Source organism: Marmota marmota, unplaced genomic scaffold (genome assembly GCF_001458135.2).
Source record: "Marmota marmota marmota unplaced genomic scaffold, marMar, whole genome shotgun sequence".
In the NCBI taxonomy this organism is placed as follows: Eukaryota; Metazoa; Chordata; class Mammalia; order Rodentia; family Sciuridae; genus Marmota; species Marmota marmota.
This window is the reverse complement of record NW_026000037.1, coordinates 13,543,944-13,553,258: the sequence shown is the minus strand read 5'-3', so window position 1 is coordinate 13,553,258 and position 9,315 is coordinate 13,543,944. Positions and strand designations below refer to the sequence as shown.

Below are 9,315 nucleotides of genomic sequence, written 5' to 3'. Positions count from 1 at the left end.
AATTAAATTTTTCTAAACTTTATTAGGGATATTAAGCTTAATGTACCTCGAAGTATTTAACACAGCCTTCAGAAAAGGTGGCCCTTTCCGAAGGAATTGCCTAAGAAGGTTTATATATTGCATAATTTCTCTCAACATTTAGCTGTGTTATAATTGTGATTTTAGCTGACTCATACCAGGGCTACACCCAATACAGTGTTCACCTGTATCAATAATGGCTTACTCCTTAATAGAAATGACCAAAAAGGTCTGTTATATAATATTTTAGGCAAAAAGAAAGCACATATTGTAAATATTTTTAAAATATTCTTAAAATATTCAATTTGTAAATATATTTACAATATTAATTTTTTTAAAATAAATAATTCTCTGAGTATTTCAGGCTTTCATTTAAAAAATAAAGCTTCTCCCCACTCCTAGTCTTTCTTTCCTCACATGTGTGGTCCCTATAAATACATGGAATTCCATTGTAAATTCTTATTGGTGTAGAAACAAAACCAAAAGGAAATTTCAATTTTGCTTCTGAGACGGGCCTATGCATGGTAAATTGGGTCTATAATATCTAGCATTATAGCAAGGTGCATTGTGAGTCTCTTTAAGAACTTCACTTTGCCAGTCAGTTCATACAATGAGTGAAGACATGGAGTACATTTTCTTGGGATTCCTAATACCTTCTCTCTATTCCAAGTGACTACAGTAGCCTTTATTGTGAATTCTGAGATACTTTTCAGCTGGGAAGGGTCCCTGTACATGCAGGAACTGGAGGACAAACAAAACTTACAGTGCACTATCAAAAATATACCATGAAGACTGGAAATTAAACAGAAAATCTAGGTGTCATTGGTGAATATTTTGGTTTCTGCATATTTTGCATTTTTGGGAAACTGTCTTCCTTTTTGATATTTGTTTCTACTGGTTCTTTTATCTGGTTTTCATGTTTTTGTATTCTATGTATGAGGCAGAGTAATTGCATGTTCTCTGTCTTTAAGGTGCTCAAATTATTCCACATTCTAACTACTTGACTCATTGATTCATGGGAACTCACCTTGATCCATGTATTAAGTGTTATTTTGATGTTTCTGACCCAGATTCCTTGTTCCCTATATTCATCCACATACCCTAACCTGTTGCCTTAGTGGTGGAGAGGAGGAATGTTCTGGATTACATTAGAATATATTTTTTCAACTTTGTTAAAAGCTCAATATCTTATTGTGGTAAGCCAAAGTTTTAGAAGAGAAAAATTTTACTTATTTTTTTAACAAGTTTTTTTAGGTGATTCCTATGTTGGCTAAACAAAGGAATCACCTAAAAAAAACAAATAAAAGAAAAATAAGAAGCTGGTGTCCTACTCAAGACTAATTAAGTAAAATCTCTATTGGCAAACCTGGACATTACTACTTTTTTATATATTCTATATAATTTTAATTGAAGAATGTACTGAAAAATATTGTTCTAAGGTCTGGGGATATAGCTCAGTTGGTAGAGTGTTTGCCTCGTGTGCATAAGGCCCTGGGTTCAATCCCCAGCACCACAAAAAAAAAAAAATGTTCTGTATTAAAGTTATAGAAATTAAATGGACATGAAATTCACCTGTGAATTTGATTGAAATGCAGATTCTGATTCAGTAAATTTGGGTGAAGTTTATGTTTAAGATTTTACATTTGTAGCAAGCACCTAGGTGATTTTAATAATGCAGGTTTATAAACCACTTTCAGCTGCAATGGTCTAAGTAGCAAACTACCAGAGTATGTGGTTATAAAAATTGTTCTTAAAAGATTTTTTGGAAATGGCGCTGTTTAAATAAATACCAAGTAGTTTTTTGGGGAGAGCTAAATAATTCAGGAGAAATTTTTACTTATGATCCCCTGACAATATCAATATCTTTGATAAGTAATTTGTATTATTATCTTTTGAATAATTATCATTCATCTCCCCTCCCACATTTTTAGGATTTAATACATTTTTAAAGATGGACACAATATCTTTATTTATTTTGTTTATTTAGTTTTTATGTGGTGCTGAGGATCGAACCTAGTCCTCACAAGTGCCAGGTAAGCACTCTACTGCTGAGCTATAACCCTAGCCCCGGACTTAATACATTTTTAAAAGTAGTATATTTAATTTGATTATTTACTTTTATCTCCAAATAAGAAAGCATGAGTTTGTGTGAGTGTATGCATATGATGGAGCTTCACAGAACTTCACTTCCTATTTGAATATGTCCACTTATGTAGCATCTTCATGTCTCAGTAGCAGCAATGAGATGACATAACTCCTCTAGGGCTATACCTGTCAAAAGCAGACTAATCTGCTTCATTTCATCATATGTGCCACTCTCACCATGTACCTTCAATCTTTTCTATTTATTTAATTATTAGAGATCCCAGAATATCAAAGGGTTTAAATCATCTTAGAACTATCAATAGTTGTATGAATATATGGTGATGAAAATATAACCATGGTTAAAAATTAATTTTAGAAAGTTAAAATAACTAAATTTATAAAGACCTTTAAGTCTAGAGATACCTTGTCAATAAAGTTTCACAAGTTTGTACAACAGTATTAGAACTCATTACCAAATTAATTTTTGAAACTTAGTCTCCTGACCATCATCATTCAGTCTCCTCCTTTTTTCTGCCAACATATTATCTGTTTTTCTGATTATTATTGATTGATTACTTTATCCAACTATTAATTCCGTACTTATCTGTATTCTTTCCCACTTAGCACCATCCCAATCCTCTTAGCTTTTATTCTTTTTAAAAAAAATAGATATCACTGGCCTGGGGTAATAGCTCAGTGGTGGAGTACTCGTTTACCATGCATGAGGTACTGGGTTTGATCTTTAGCACCACATAAGAGTAAAATAAAGATATTGTGTCCAGCTAAAACTAAAAAAAATAAATATTTTTTTAAAATAGGTATCACTTATGGAGTATTTACTACATGCCAAATAATGTCCTAAGCATATATGTACTTTATATATGTTAAAACATTTAATCCTTGCAACCATCTTGAGAGGTAATATCTCTACCAATGAAATATATTTACCTGCAGAAGAGAGTTTTAACAGTTCTTCATAGCAAAACCTTGAATTCATAAGACTACATTCATCCCTTGTAGAATATTTCCTGATTTCCTGTGTGTTTTTGCCATAAAGCAGTAAAAATGGGGTAAGATATCAATTTGTTAAAATTAGCTTATACTTACATAGTGTTAACTGGATTAGGTTTCAGTTAAAATATTTCCTTTGCATTGACTCAGTCTTCACAACAAGCTCTTTGAAGTGCATATTATTTTTATTTACATTGCATGTGAGAAAACTGAGACACTGATGGTTAAAATGTCCTCCCCAAGTTCACAGGCATTGGCAGAGCAGTACTTGAACCCCAGCTGGCAGGATCACAGTTGATGCTTTCAGCCACCACACTCTGCTTGCCCTTGGGATAAGGAGGTTATATTCACTTTCTTGTCTTGTGGGTCAACCCAATTCTTTTGAAAGGGAAAAGATTGCAAGCTCCCACAATGCTGTTTAGTGATTTATAAATGTGCAATTTTGTCTTAGAATTTAGACATATTTCCCACAAGTAGGCCCTGAGGAATTATAAGACGCCTGTTTGCAAGCTATATAGTGTCTTTAAAATTCTGACCACGTCTCAGAGTTAGGAAATACGGATTTAAAGTAAATAAATTCTCTGCAATCTTTGTCAGTCAACCTTGAGACTGGCTGAATAAATATGTTAAATTACCATTTTTATAAGCAATATGAAAAGTGACTGTTAACAGTTGGAAAAGTCAAACAATCCCTGCAGTGGTAGCAAAGGCACATCTGAGTGTGATTTGAAACCAGCACCACTTCAGTGTCACCACACACAGCCACCAAAGCCACACCACCAAGAGAACACCCTGCTCTGTGCTGACTGATCACTCTGCTCGTCCTGTGTGCATGACCATGTGCTGGTGTCTGGCTTCATTTTACCATGTTTATAAAGTTCGTTTTAACTCGGCAAAGATACCTAACAAAAGACATTTCTATTTAATTTCTTTTTTTTCCCTCTTTACCTCGATGGGATATAAATTTCACCAGTGTTAAGACATACTCCTTAGGCATAATTTAGTGAGTTTAAGTGTTTGTTTGTTTGTTTTTTAATCAAATCTCTGATTTCAAAAGAAAAATGAGGTGTATTTTTTTTTCAAAACCATTGAAAGAACTCAAAGAAGACTGAGATTTATTGTAAAAACAAAGTTAAATTATATAAAACAATAAAAAGATGCTTTCCTAAACAGACAAAAAGTTTTTATAATGCTTTATTTAACCAATTAACTACAATCACTTTACTTCAGGAAATCAGTCTGCATTTGAAAGAAAATGTTTGAATAAATTATTTTAACTGAATTTTTCCATCTATAATGACTAATAATCATATCCATATTAAATAAATAATTCATCCATATTAAGCATTGAGTTGTATTTGGTTACACTCACAATTACAGAATAAACTTATTTGAAAGAATAACAACCTTAATTGTATGGGAAAGAAGTATCTTTACTTTTAGATAACTGGTACTATGGGAAAATTAAAATGGATTAATCAAATGCTAACATCTGAAGAGCACAGGTTTAAAATACCTAGTGATTAATTTTGTTAGCATATAGTTATTATGCTTCCTGATGTTTTAAGAAACAAGCTCTTACTTCAGTATTTTTCTTTAAGCCTTATTATACTTTTTGGGGGCATAGGGTACCAGGGATTAAACTCAGGGGTACTCAACCACTGAGCCACATCCTCAGCCCTATTTTGTATTTTATTTAGAGACAGGGTCTCACTGAGTTCCTTAGCGCCTAACTTTTGCTGAGGCTGGATTTGAACTTGTGATCCTCCTGCCTCAGCCTCCCAAGATGCTGGGATTACAGATGTGTGCCACAGCGCCTGGCTAGCATTATGGTACTTTAAAAAATATTTCAATTATTTTAAGTGATGCATATAAATTGTACATACTTACATGATATTGTGTCATGAGTAATGTTCAAATCAAGATAAACATCTGTCTCTTAAAATATTTATTATTCCTTTAGGGTAAAGGTATTCAACCTTAGTGTATTTGGAATCTCCTCTCACTGAAAAAAATGGTGACTGTTATGGAGTATAATTTCATAACCTACTCATTCTTTAATTATTCACTTTATAGACATATTACATTATTTTAGTCTATTTGGATTATTGAGTCTGCCTTAAAATTGTATGTAACTGCACAAACCTATAAATGAAGCAGTCTCTGAAAATAGATGATCTAATGAGTTAGCACTGAAAGTATTGGTAAACTCATATCATAGACAAGTGCCATACTAACATGCTGTGTGCTTATAGAGGTTAAGGTCTATGTGGTAGACTCATGGGTTTGCTCATAGGCAAGTGGCTTCATTCTTCTAAGCCACATCTATAAATAGGGAATAATAACAGCATCTCTCCCTTCTGGCTGCTCAATTTATTACACATAATAAAGAAAAAGTGCTTTGTACCCTTGGAAGAGCCCAAGAAATGTTAAATTTTATTATTAAAAAGTTAAGGTAAATATCAGAGACCGCAAAATTCTGACCTTTAACCTGTATTTTGGGAAGAAATTACCTGGAACCTTTGTTATTGGAATCAGAGAGCTCAACATTAAGCTGGGTTTTGCTGGTATTATAAATGATTTATGATATCATCACAAAAGGAACTTTTAAAATTGATACTGTGCTATCTACATCATTACCTACACATGTTCTAATGTTGGATCATTTTGAAAAGAGGAGTTTATGGATGAAATCCAATTATTATTTATTTGAATGTAATACCCCCATGAAACAGTTTGGATTATCTTAATTGTTCTTTATAAACAGTTCAGAATAGGCAAAAACTAATCTGGAGGTTGAATGTAACAAAACTTAATTTTACATTTAATTTGAGTTATAATGAGGTGTTCTAATAATATTAAATTAGTTTTTAATATTTAGGAACATACAACAGTTCTCAGGGGTTGTCAGCATAATGATTTAAATTTTATCATAATAATTTGGGTACTACATACATTGTTGCTATGGACCAAATGTTTGTGTCCCCTTGAAACGATATGTTCCAAATCCCCCATTGTGTTGATATTGGAAATTAGGTTATTGGAAGGAAATTTGGAGTAAATTAGGTCATGAGAGTACATCTCCCAATGATGGGATTAGTGCCCTTATAAATGCCCTTATAAATCACAACATCTGGCTCTTTCTGGCACACACCAAAGAAAGGCTACATTGAAAATAATCATAAAAATAGTCCTCACCAAGACACCACGCATGTTGTTACCTTGATCTTGGACTTCCAACCAGAACTGTGAGAAATAAATATTTAATGTTGAAAACACCTAGTCTATGGAATTTATTATAACAGCCTAAACAGATTTAAGACAATTTTGAAGGGCCAAACTGAATATAAAATGATGGTATACAATCACACTGGGTCGTCTCATTTTGCTTCAGAGTGAGGCTCTTATTTTTTAAGAAGCCTTGTCCTCACAACTACTTTCTTTGATGCACTGTGATAATGTGAAGTGTTAGAAATCAACCAATCTATCTAGATATGAACTAAAACTATGGATTACCTGGGTTTGAATCAGAATTGCATGTGTGATTTATCCATAGGAATCTGAAAATAATACTGATGAAGATAATAAATTTTTATATTTAATATTTGTAAATTATTTTATATTTAATTTTAATAGTTGTCACTTGACAAATATTAATGCTTATCATAAGAAAATCACAATCAAAAAATTTCAAACAGCATAGTAAATGTTCAGGTTACTCTTTTGGGGGGAGGTGATTAACAGGGATTGAACCCAGTGGTGCCTAACCACTGAATCACATCCCCAGGTAGATTTTATTTTTTTAATTTATTTTGGGACAGGGTCTCCTAAGTTACCTAGAGCCTCACTAGGTGGCTGAGGCTGACTTTGAAATTGGAATCCTCCTGCCTCAGTCTCCCGAGCCTCTGGGATTGCAGGTGTATATTATGGTACCCAGCTTTAGGTTACTTTTTAGAACTCTTTAGCTTACACAAAGCTTATTACTCACATTTTACGCAACAGTTGATTCCAGAAAATAAGATATTGAAACACTGAGCAAATGTGAAAGCTAAGAGTGGAATCTGAGCAGCAGTCAAATAAAGAAAAATAAAGGGATTCTAATTATCTATTGATATGTCCAATTTATAATGTATAATTGATTAATTTGTACATGAAATAATATCGTTACCAGATTGCTATATTCTTATCAATAGTTAAAATATAAAAATCATCAGAAAAGCAAATTAAAAACTCGAAGTTGTTGTAGAATCAAAGAATCCATACAACAGATTTTTTCCTTGTGACTCTGCCTAAGATTGATACATACTGATCCCACTCTTGATTCTCTCTGATAACTACAAAAGAGAAATATCATAATGTGGAAAGGGCCTGATTACCTGAAATATAAAACATTTTGAAGACTTAAATTTTTTCCATTTTTTACAATGTATGTCTAAAGTTGCCAACTAATTCTACATTAGGAAAGAATCTTATGTTATTTTTAAAATTTGACTTTTTTTTTCTGGACTAACCTTTTTACTTGGAGTCATTTGTAGTGAGGTTATGATGAAATTCTTTCAATATAATGCATACTTGGAATCATTCCAAAACATGTTATGTTGCTTTAGTATACAATTAAGAAAGCTATATTTGAAATTTTGAGCTGGATATGTAAAGGATGTGCGAAATCCTATTTCAATATGAGCACAGTTTCTAAGCAAAACCATATGTTTCTGGCCGACCTTGGATAGTATTTCAAATCTGTGGGCTACAACATTACATTCCCACAGAAAATGTTAATTTCTTCTCTTTAAAATGTCTGACTCAGAAAAAAAAAATATTACTTTCATAAGTGGTATTTTATCAGATCCTACCAATAAAAGGGGAAAGTATTGAAGAATGAAAGAATTTTTGTGGGATTTTTTTTAGCATGTTATTGAAAGAATGAAATGCAGTGAATATAAAAGAGCTGAAGATGGTAGAACTCCATCCTCCATGGGGGAGGCACAGTTTGGCTGACACTTGGTTGTCCATCACACAGACTGAATTTTCACATGCTGTAGCCTGAGATAAACAGTCTGTTCTAGGGCTGGGGATGTGGCTCAAGCAGTAGCATGCTCGCCTGGCATGCATGCGGCCTGGGTTCGATCCTCAGCACCACATACAAACAAAGATGTTGTGTCCACCGAAAACTAAAAAAACAATAAATAAAAAATTCTCTTTCTCTCTCTCTCTCTCTCTCTCTCTCTCAAAAACAAACAAACAAACAAAAAAAAAAAAAAACCCAATCTGTTCTAATGGAAGAATTTGTAATGACAACTTGATTTGGGAAAAACCTTATGAAATCCTAGGAAGACCAGAAACACAAACTCAGCATGTGAGGTTAGAAGTAGTATCCAGTGAGAGTGTGGATCCAAAAGTTTGGAGTAAGTTAAAATCACAGTAAATTTGAAAGTGGGTTTAGAACCAGTGAGTATAGGAAAATTGTCACAAATAGCTTCAGGGGATCTGTGATTCTCTCCCTGCTCTGATATTTGAATATCTTTGGCAGAAAGGAAGTTCCTACTAATAGTAGGAAAACCGGGAAAAGTAATGGAGCAGGCTGTGGGGTAGACATGCCCTAGCCTTCTTAGAGATGCTTACTGTCTTGCAAAGTTGTTGAAAGGATGCATGGATAAATGAAAAGAAGAGAAACATTCATATAATGCGGATTTATTTACAATAGATGGAAAACAGTGATGGTAGGAGGTGATGAATATGGAAGTCCTATCAGCAACTCACATTGAACTTTAGGCCAAACAAAACAACTCAATAGGCACATATTTCGTCTAAGGGTTATTGATGAATTGTATATGAGTTTTGAGGAAGAAAATGGCAAAAGTTCTCCAATGTTCTTTGTCTCAGCAATTTAGGAAATGGTGAGGACAGTTACTGAGAAGTATTATGCTAACAACCCTTGAAGCATGGTTTGATAAAACCTGGAAGTCCCTGAGGTCCTTTAAGTGTATCTGTGAAGTCAGAATCACTTTCCTAATGGTTCTAAAACATCACATGCTTTTTAAATTCTCATTCTCTCATGAGTATTAGTGAAATTTTCCAGAGACTGTACACTGTGTATATTGCTGTTCTGGCATTTTTCTTGGGTGAGTTTCAGCTTTCTTATGGAATTAGAATTAAAACATAGAAGTATTTGAACACAAGAATACACATATTACTATTCTA

At 33.2% G+C, this 9,315-nt stretch overlaps 1 non-coding gene across 1 annotated transcript; it reads left to right on the top strand.

The window, feature by feature from the left end:
* The first annotated feature begins 1,460 nt into the window (after nt 1-1,460).
* Trnat-cgu lies at nt 1,461-1,534 on the top strand. The gene has a single exon. It is a non-coding gene; the product is annotated as a tRNA-Thr (tRNA).
* The last annotated feature ends 7,781 nt before the right edge of the window (nt 1,535-9,315 follow it).